Source organism: Heterodontus francisci, unplaced genomic scaffold (assembly GCF_036365525.1).
Source record: "Heterodontus francisci isolate sHetFra1 unplaced genomic scaffold, sHetFra1.hap1 HAP1_SCAFFOLD_102, whole genome shotgun sequence".
NCBI lineage: Eukaryota > Metazoa > Chordata > Chondrichthyes > Heterodontiformes > Heterodontidae > Heterodontus > Heterodontus francisci.
In genome coordinates, this window is record NW_027140380.1 from 279,639 (window position 1) to 290,539 (window position 10,901).

Genomic DNA, 10,901 nt, shown 5'->3' on the forward strand with positions numbered 1-10,901 from the left:
TCAGTTCCTTCCTGGCTACCTTGTAACCGTCTAGAGCCCGGTCTGATCCTTGCTTCCTCAACCTTAAGTAAGCTTCCTTCTTCCTCTTGACTAGCTGTTCCACATTTCTTGTCATCCAAGGTTCCTTCACCCTACCATCCCTTCCTTGCCTCATCAGGACAAACCTATCCAGCAGTCGCAGCAAGTGCTCCCTAAACAACCTCCACATTTCTGTCATGCATTTCCCTGAGAACATCTGTTCCCAATTTATGCACCCCAGTTCCTGCCTAATAGCATTGTAATTCCCCCTCCCCCAATTAAATATTTTCCCATCCCGTCTGCTCCTGTCCCTCTCCATGACTATAGTAAAGGTCCGGGAGTTGTGATCACTATCACCGAAATGCTCTCCCACCGAGAGATCTGCCACCTGGCCTGGTTCGTTGCCAAGCACCAAATCCAACATAGCCTCCCCTCTAGTCGGCTTATCGACATATTGAGTCAGGAAACCTTCCTGGACACACCTGACAAAAACTGCTGCATCCAAACTATTTGCACGAAGGAGGTTCCAATCAATATTAGGGAAGTTGAAGTCACCCATGACAACAACCCTGTTACTTCTGCACCTTTCCAAAATCTGCCTCCCAATCTGTTCCTCCGTGTCTCTGTTGCTATTGGGGGGTCTATAGAAAACTCCCAATAAAGTGACTGCTCCTTTCCTGTTTCTGATTTCCACCCATAATGACTCAGTAGACAAACCCTCCTCGATGACCTCCCTGTCTGCAGCTGTGATACTATCCCTGATTAACAATGTCACTCCCCCACCTCTTTTACCTCCCTCCCTGTTCCTTTTGAAACATCTAAACCCCGGAACATCCAACATCCATTCCTGCCCCTGTGATATCCAAGTGTCCGTAATGGTCACAACATCGTAGCTCGAAGTACTGATCCATGCTCTAAGTTCATCACCCTTATTCCTGACACTTCTTGCATTAAAATAGACACACTTCAACCCATCATACTGGCTGAAACTTTGCCCTGTCAACTGTCTAACCTTCCTCACAGACTCTCTGCACTCTGTATCTGCCTGATCAACAGCTACCCCATCCAATTAGCCATAGCTCCGGTTCCCATCCCCCTGCCAAACTAGTTTAAACACTCCCGAAGAGCTCTAGCAAACCTCCCGCCCAGGATATTGGTGCCCCTCCAGTTCAGATGCAACCCGTTCTTCTTGTGCAGGTCCCACCTTCCCCAGAAGGTGTCCCAATGATCCACATAACTGAAGCCCTCCCTCCTACACCAGCTCTGTAGCCACGTGTTCAGCTGCACTCGCTCTCTGTTTCTAGCCTCACTAGCACGTGGCACCGGTATCAATCCTGAGATTACTACTCTGCTCGTCCTGCCTTTTAGCTTCCAACCTAACTCCTATATTCGCTTTTCAGGTCCTCATCCCTTTACCTAGCTATGTCATTGGTACCGATATGTACCACGACTTCTGGCTGCTCCCCCTCCCCCTTAAGAATCCTGTAGACTCGATCCGAGATATCCCTAACCCTGGCATCCGGGAGGCAACATACCATCCGGGAGTCTCGTTCGCGACCACAGAATCTCCTGTCTGTTCCTCTAACCATTGAATCTCCTATCACTATCGCTCTCCTATTCTCCACCCTTCCCTTCTGAGCCGCAGAGCCAGGCTCAGTGCCAGAGACCTGGCCACTGTGGCTTTCCCCTGGTAGGTCCCCCTCTCCGCCAACCACAGGGGATCCCTGCACTGTGCGCCTATTCCCTTTCCCTCCCCTGACGGTCACCCACCTACCTTTATCCTGTGACTTCGGTGTCAGTACTTCCCTATAACTGCTCTCTATCATCCCCTCTGCCTCCCGCATGATCCGAAGTTCATACAGCTCCAGTTCCCTAACGCGTTCTGTGAGGAGCTGGAGTTGGGTGCACTTCTCACAGGTGAAGTCAGCAGGGACACAAGTGGTGACCCTTACCTCCCACATCCTGCAAGAGGAGCATGCAACTGCCCTAGCTTCCATCCCCTCTGCTCCAAATTGACAAAAGAGAATAAAAAAATATAAAGGAAAACCTTACCTTACCAAACCCTCCACACAAGAGTCCTTTTTTTTTGGTTGGAGGAGGAGGATGGGTGGGAGACACTACACGTGTAGTGTTTCGGGTTTAGCCACTGCCCGAATATATAAGTTCACTTACCCAGCAGTCCCCGTGTCCGCGTCCGCCGAATCGCCAGGTAAGTACTTTATAGTGAAACGTACCTTCCCGGCTGCCCCCTGGCTCGCACTATCACCGCTACTGCTGATCAAAGGTGTTGCTGTAATAAAAACAGAAAATGCTGGAAATGCTCAGTAGGTCTGGCAGCATCTGTGCAGAGAGAAACAGTTAACAGTTCAGGTCTGTTTCCTTAGCTCACATTAACTTTGTTTCTTTCTCCACAGATGCTGCCAGACCTGCTGACTATTTCAAGCATTTTCTGTTTATGTTTCAGATTTCCAGCATCTGCAGTATTTTGCTTTTGTACGTGTGTTGCTATGTCTGGGACTGTTTGAGTGCAATGCTATTGTTTTTTAAACAGCGTTGAAACAAACATTTATCTAGTTAACACACGGCACTAATACACAGCTGGATATAAACAGCAGCCTGCAGCAGAGGGCGCAGTGGAAGTTTATTAACACAAATAATTCACCAGCACAATATTTACTGCTATCCTCAATCACACCACCCTTCATCTTAACACGTTGTATTCTTCATTGACATCAACTTCTTGCTGCCAATAAACACTTCAATTTGGAACACAGCTTCCAAATCACCTTTATTCACAAACCCGAACACAAGCTGCAAATGCTGCAAACACACACCAGCCCAGACTTTCCCCTTTCTGTCAACCCATTCCTGCATCACTGCCTCTCCACCAACAGTTGTCGCTAGAATCATACAATCATAGAATGGCTAAAGCACAGAAGGAGGCCATTCGGCCTGACGAACCCATGTTGGCTCTCTGCTAAAGCAACTCACCTCGTCTCACTCCCCAGTCAGTTCAATTTCGGTGGTGGGAAAACTTCTCGAAAGAATAATTCGGGACAAAATTAACAGTCCCATGGACAAATGTGGTTAATTCAGGAAAGACAGCATGGATTTCTTCAGGGAAAATCATGTTTAACTGCCCTGCTGGAGTTTTTTGATGAGGTAACAGAGAGGGATGATGAGGGCAATGCTGTTGATGTGGTGTGCATGGACTTTCAAAAGGTCTGGCAGCATCTGAATGGTCACTGACCTGAAACATTAACTCTGTTTCTCTCTCCACAGATGCTGCCAGACCTGCTGAGTATTTCCAGCACTTTTTGTTTATATTTCAGATTTCTAGCATCTGCAGTATTTTGCTTTTATTGACTTTCAAAAGGAGTTTGATACAATGCAACACAACAGACTTGTGAGCAAAGTTATAACTCATGGAATAAAAGGGACAGTAGTAACATGGATATGGAATTGACTGATTGACAGGAAACAAAGAGTAGTGAGCAATGGATGTTCTTCGGGCTGGAGGAAGGTTTGTAGTGGAGATCCCCAGGAGTCAGTGTTGGGACCCTTGCCTTTCCTGATATATATTAATGACCTCGACCTTGGTGTACAGGGCAGAATTTCAAAGCTTATGGATGACACGAAAATAGGAAGCATTGTGAACTGTAAGGATGATAGTGTAGAACTTCAAAAGGACTTAGACAATTTGTTGGAATGGGAGGACAGATGACAGGTGAAGTTCAAAGCAGAGAAAGTGAATTGATTCATTTTGGTAAGAAGAGCATGGAGTGACAATATAGAATAAAGGGTACAATTCTAAAGGGGGTGCAGGAGCAGTGGGAACTGGGGTTATATGTCATTGGTTGAGAGAGTGGTTAATAAAGCATACAGTATCCTCGGCTTTAGTGATAGAGGCAGAGAGTACAAGAACTTGTATAAGACACTAGCCTCAGCTGCAGTACTGAGTCCAGTTCTGGGTGCCACACTTTAGGAAAGATGTGAAGGCATTGGAGAGATTATGGAAAAGATTCATGAGAATGGTTCAAGGGATGAGGAATTTCAGTTATGAAGATAGATTGGAGAAGTTAGGACTGTTTTCCTTGGAGAAAAGAAGGCGAATAGGAGATTTCATAGTGGTATTCAAAATGATGAGGGGTGTGGACAGAGTGGATAGGGAGAAACTGTTCCCACTTGTGAAAGGATCGAGAACGAGAGGGTACAGATTTAAAGTAATTGGTAAAAGAAGCAAAAGCGACATGAGGAAAAACTTTTTCACACAGCGAGTGGTTAAAGTATGAACTGCCTGAGAATGTGATGGAGGCAGGTTCAATTGAAGCATTCAAAGGGGAATTAGACTGTTATCTGAAAAGGAAGAATGTGCAGGATTATGGGGAGAAGACGGGGAAGTGACATGAGGTGAATTGCTCATTTGGAGAGTCAGTGCAGACACGATGGGCCAAATGGCCTCCTTCTGTGCAGTAACAATTCTGTGATTCCAATATTCAAGTCATTTATATATATGGTGGTCCTGACACTGACCCTTGTGGACATCACTGTTCACCATCTCCCATTCTGAAAAACAACCAAATACCACAACTCGCTTTTCTTGATATTTCATCCATTTTTTAACCCAAGCAGATACTGACCCTCCTATTCCTGGAACCTCAGTTTTGTTACCCAGCCTTTTCTGTGGTAGTCTGTCAAACGCTTTCTTAAAATCCATATGGACAACATCCATTGCTTTCCCTTCATCAACCTTTTCTGTTACTTCATCAAAAAATCAGTTATATTAGTGAAGGATTGGAGAGGTGCTGAATCTCTCAGTTTTCGGTCTACCCAAACCAAGTTCAAGGCCTGAATAATGAACCGATTGCCTCATTAGTTCTGTGAATAATACAATGATTTAATAGACAACGTTTTGAAACATTCCTGCCCATAAATCTTGATAACAGAGAGTGTGTGGATCTCCTGACTCAGAATGTTTAATGGATACAGTCCTCAGATCCGACAAGGAACCCCTGAACATCCACAGTAAAGACAGTGTGGATGAGGAAATGTAAGAGCCGGGAGCTGAAACTCAGGGACGGCCAAGCTCTCCTGTCATTGAGCTTGTGTGTCTGCTCTGCTCGCCGCACTTCCGGCTCTACTTTGTTTCCAATGAAAAGATGAAAAGGGCCGTTCGGTTTTCCTCTCACTGACAGCGTGTTTCACTCGGGTTAATATAACCCGGGACTTTTGCTGCTGAAATGAATTCTGCAAGGTCCCAGCAAACACACCGGCTCCCTCCTTTCTCCCCTCTTTCTGTCGGATTGTTTTACCAGGAGGGGCTCAATAATAACAAACCCCCTGCAGGGAATGATCACAAATTGAGCTTCTAAATGGGGTAAGTGGGCAGCTTTCTGGGTTCTAGGTTCCCCCTACCCCGCCCCTCCCTCCCTCCAGTCCAAGCCCCTCTTCACTTTCTTTGGGACTTTGATGAGGGTGAAATGGGGAAAGTTCCCATTGATGTTTGAATGCTGAATTGCTGCAGAGATCTGCGCACGCGCGACGTAGCACCGCCCCCAGTGGGACGTCACAATGAGGAGTGGAGCGCATGCGCAGTCTTTCCCCAACCCAGTCTGTGAAGCCACTCACTCAATCAGGGGAAGATGCTTTAAATCAGCTGCTAATGGAGACTTCCCGGGCCCGGGGGAAGGGAACAAACAGCATCTGCTTCCAGCAGCCACTGCTTTGGGAGCGTGTCCGCAGATGTGCTCAGAGATTAGCATTGAGTGGTTGGAAGTTGAGGGGGAGTCGGGGAGTGTTTGGAACAGCCACTGTGGAGCAGGAGCTGCTCCCGGAACATGGAGTGAGCCGGGGACACGGGGAAGGGACAGTGTCTGGACAGGCTCAGGGAGACACAATGGGAAGAAATCACTATTGAAAATCACTGACAATTTCACCACCCAAAGGAGAGGGAATTTTCCTGCTTTAGTTCCAGTCTCTCACTGTTTGTTGGATTGTGAACAGTGGGGGGAAAATAGCCGCAAAATAACGATGTGGACAGTTAGACAAAGAACATTTATTGCAGACACCAGGTGAGAAGTGTGAAAGGCACATTTTAAATAGTGGCTGCTTGTTTTCCGTTGAAATAGAAATGTGACTGTGTAAAGGTCACTGCTCTATCGGACGGTCCCAGTCATTGAGCAGTGCAGGGCTTGTGTTGTTTCTGAATGTCACAAACTTGTTGTAAAACCACTGCAAACACCTGGTAAACAGAAGCGGAATACTGCAGTACTGCAGTGGAGTCAGACACTGACACTGTTTGTGTTCCTGGTTTTCATTTTGTGATTGTTCATAATGATTATTATTGGGACGATTACATTGATCGCTTTTGTATCTTCTACCTCACCAGTTATTTCATTCCTGCAGGAAAATACATGAAGGAACCTGAATGGGTGTGGTGATTCTTGGACACAAGGAAAAGTGCAGTGATCTCGTTCCAACACACAGTCGGTACAGGATCACTCCCAAAGCACAGAGATACTGCCAGCTCATCAATTCCACTGGAACAAACAAAAGAAGTAGTCAGACAGACACTGATCCCAAAGTCAAGAGACACATTTTCAATCCAACAGTCAAACAACAGCAGGAGAGACAGAAGTTGTTTCCATTTCACTCCAATTCAATACAGCTGACAGGTTGATACATCAATCACAGTGCAAAAACAAACTCACTATCAGATCTAAATAAACTCTGTCACCATGGTTACATTTTAAATATAAAACTTGAAACAGAACAGACAAAATTTACATGATTGAAAGGTACAGAATGAATGCAAAGAGGCTTCAAGGGGATTTGGACAGGTTAAATGAATGGGCAAGAACATGGCAGATGGAATATAATATAAATAAGTGTGAAGTTCTCCACTTTGGTAGAATGAACAGAAAGAGTATTTCTTAAATGGTGAGAGGCTGGGAAGTGTCGATGTCCAAAGGCACCTGGGTGTCCTTGTTCATGAGACACGAAAAGCTAGTATGCAGGTGCAGCAAGCAATTAGGAAGGCAAGTGGTATGTTGGCTTCATTGAAAGCGTATTTGAGTACATGAGTAAAGATGTATGAAGTCTAGATGAGACTGCACCTGGAGTATTCTGTACAATTTTGGTTTCCTTATCTAAGGAAGGATAGACATGTCACAGAGGGAGTGCAACAGAGATTCACCGGTCTCATCCCCGAGGATGGTGGGATTGTCTTATGATGAGAGACTGCAGAAACTGGGCCTAAATTCTCTAGAGTTTTGAAGAATGAGAGGTGATCTCATTGAAACAGACAAAGTTCTTACAGGGTGTGCAGGGTAGATATGGATAGGATGTTTCCTCTGTCTAGTGAGTCTAGAACAAGGGGACACAGTCTCAGAATAAGGACAGGCCATTTGAGACTGAGATGAGCAGGAATTTCTTTACTCAGAGGGTGAGAAATCTGTGGAATTCTTTATCCCCGAGGGCAGTGGAAGATCAATCATTGAACATATTCAAGACAGAAATCGATTGATTTCTAAATACTAACAAGATCAAGGGATATGGAGATAGCAGGGAAAAATGGCGTAGAGGTAGATGATCAGTCACGATCTGTTTGAATGTTGGAGCAGGCTCGATGGGCTGAATTGCCTAATGCCCCTATTTCTTATGATCCTTTGAATCCCAATAATGTACATCAGACGTTAGACCATGTTATGCATTACATACCAGGTCAAAAATGCCACAGAGATTAAAACTGAAATATACATTATCAATTCCATTACTACAAAATGAAGGACTTGGAGCTTGCAGACCAGCCCATGTATCAGATTGAAAGTTATATTTTCATTCACAATCGTTTTCACAGAGCTAAATATTAAATATCAATCCACAACTTGTACAGGACTACCAAATAAAACCTACAACTGTAAAATACAGTTAATCCATATTTTAAATTAAACACAAGGCAAACAAATATTGATACATTAAGAGAGCGGGAAACAGTGAGAGCAGAGTGGAGCATAAAGAGCCCAGGAGAGGGAGCAAGAGTTCACTCGGAGAGCAGGGAACAGCGAGAGCAGGCGTCAAAAAAGGCAAAGGAATACACAATTAATGGGAGAACACTGAACGGTGTAGAGGAAGTGAAGGACGTTGGAGTGAATGTCCACAGATCCCTGAAGTAGCAGTACAGGTCAATAAGGTGGTTCAGCAGGTCCTTTCCTTTATTAACTGAGGTATAGAATATAAGGGTGATCTGGGTGTCCATGTCAATAAGTCACTGACAGCTAACATGCAGGTGCAGCAAGCAATTAGGAAGGCTAATAGTATGTTAGCCTTTATCGCAAGAGGATTTGAGTACAGGAGTAGTGAATTCTTGCTTCAATTGTATAGAACCTTGGTTAGACTGCACTTGGAGTACTGTGTGCAGCTTTGGTCCCCTTACCTCAGGAAGGATATTATTGCCATGGAGGGAGTTCAACGAAGGTTCATCAGACTTGTTCCTGGGATGGTGGGACTGTCCTATGAAGAGAGATTGGGGAAACTGGGGCTCCATTCTCTAGAGTTTTGAAGAATGAGAGGTGATCTCATTGGAACCCACAAAATATTTAAAGGACAGTCAGGGTAGATGCAGCTAAGATGTTTCCCCTGGTTGGGGAGTCGAGAACCAGGGGACGCAATTTCAAAATAAGGGGCAAGCCACTTAGGACAGAGATGAGGAGAAATGTTGTTACTCAGAGGGTTGTGAATCTTTGGAATTCTGTAACCCAGAGGGCTGTGGAAGCTCAGTCATTGAGTATGTTTAAAGCAGAGATTGATAGATTTCTAAATACAAATGACATAAGGGAATATGACGAAAGTGTGGGGAAAAGGGCATTGAAGTGGATGATCAGCCATGATCATATTGAATGGTGGGGCAGGCTCGATGAGCTGAATGGCCGACTCCTGCTCCTATGTTTCTATGTTCCTAACTCCACATTGTCGATGAGACACAGCCTCAGGCCGACTTGTCGGGTGTTGCAAACAGATAACACTGCTTCTGATCTTCACCAGAACAGAGTGAGATGTGAAATTGGTCATCAAACAGACTGTGAGAGAATACAACAGAATAAAACACATGGAGAGACACTGTGGAATAACAAATAGATTTGATTGGAATGTTGAATTTTGATTGGAATGGATAAAACAGCAGAAACAGCAGATTAAATTGGGACAGAAAAGAGAAACTGATGGGAAGAAGGAAGAAAAGAAAGGATGGATCTGTTCACTTTTTTCAGTTTTTTCACTGGTCCATCAAAGCTGAATTTAAAAAAGATGCAAAAACCAGAGAATTTCACCAAAAATTGAGATTAAATGCTGCCGAAACCTTGAAATGAAGGATGCCCCAACAGATCACCTGTTTAACTGTCTCCTCACACGGGGATTTCAATCAATGAGCAATATTATTCTCTACTTTTCTTTTGTTAAATGAAACCACTACTGTCACTTGGAGTTAATATCCCTGTGTTCCTACTCCTGAATAATAAAATTGTGAGTTTCGTGATATTTTCTGGACACATTTCCTGCTGAAAGAACGAAGAACTCTTTTCTAATTTACACAATACTATATGCACACTCATCAAGCCTCCGAAACTAGCATCCTTGGTGCTGCTCTCTCCTCCCAAACCTCATCTCATGTGACTGTTACATCATCACTCTGATTGTGGGAGGGGTTAATCCCACTGTCTTCAGCATTAACCCTTTACATCCTCATACTGCACTGTCTGTCCAAAAAAATCGGTGGCGGGAACTTGAATTATCAAAACAGCAACAGCTGCCAGTTGAAAATCAACTCAAACCATCAGAGAGAGACTGTCAGAGAACTTCCTGCATCCAGTCCTGACCCTGTCACATTAAGCAGCTGCTCAGCCATACCCCACTCTCATCAACACTGAACATTTTTACTGAGACCCTTCAAATACTGTTTATAAAAGGCCGCAAAGATCAAAGTTCACACAGTTGTATTAAATGCAACAAAGTTTAATATCTTCTCACCGTTTCTCGGTAACCACATGAGACATAGGTTTTCTTATTTGGTTCCTTTGATTTTTCTTGTTCCTGACTGACAAATATTCCAAACCTCAGATAAACCCTCCCACTTGCGTCATGTCCCAGTCTCGGTTAAAAGCAACACATAATGACACAAACACTCTCCTTCAGTGAGATTAATATCAAGCTGTTTTCCAGGTTGAATGTAACTGTGAACAAATTTATGTCAAAGAAGTTACCTTTGATGTATCAGCACTAAAATTCTGTACAAGGAGGAACAGCCATTCCAAAATCATATCCTTCACAAAGGCTGTTTTTTTATGTGATTGAAATTCATCATGTATTTTGAATTAAAGTTCACAAGACACCGATGTTGTTGTTGATAATGAAACTTTTCAACCATGTTGTTACTGTGAAATCAGGCTCTGCTGGGAGTTGAACCTAGGATCTCTTGTTTACTAGACAGGTGCTTTAACCAACTAAGCTACAGAACCAGATCACAAACGCGTGTGTAATTGAAATCAGAGGAAGGTCTTATAGAGAGTGGGCAGGCTTTGGCGAGTCAAGAGCTGAGTTCGTCACGGCAGAGTTCCCAGCCTCTGACTCGCTCTTGCAGTTGTAGCTGTAGTTGTAATTGTGATAGGCAACCGTCCGTCTCGGAAGACGATGGGCTACGCCCGGGGTGTACGTCACTTCTGTATTAAACATAGTTTGTTGTGGCTGTCGAGGATGACTCGTGAGTGACAATCCCTTCCGCAGCTGGTACAGATGAATATCATTGGCCCGAGGTCGACTGATAATGTTTCCTTCCTCTGAGCTCTCTTTCCCACCATCTGGTCATTTCTTTTGTCCTCTGCTTTTCCCAT

General features: G+C 44.3%; 1 non-coding gene across 1 annotated transcript; it reads right to left on the reverse strand.

Annotated features, from left to right (window-relative positions):
• Positions 1-10,455: 10,455 nt before the first annotated feature.
• trnat-agu (transfer RNA threonine (anticodon AGU)) lies at positions 10,456-10,529 on the reverse strand. The gene has a single exon. It is a non-coding gene; the product is annotated as a tRNA-Thr (tRNA).
• Between the last annotated feature and the right edge of the window lie 372 nt (positions 10,530-10,901).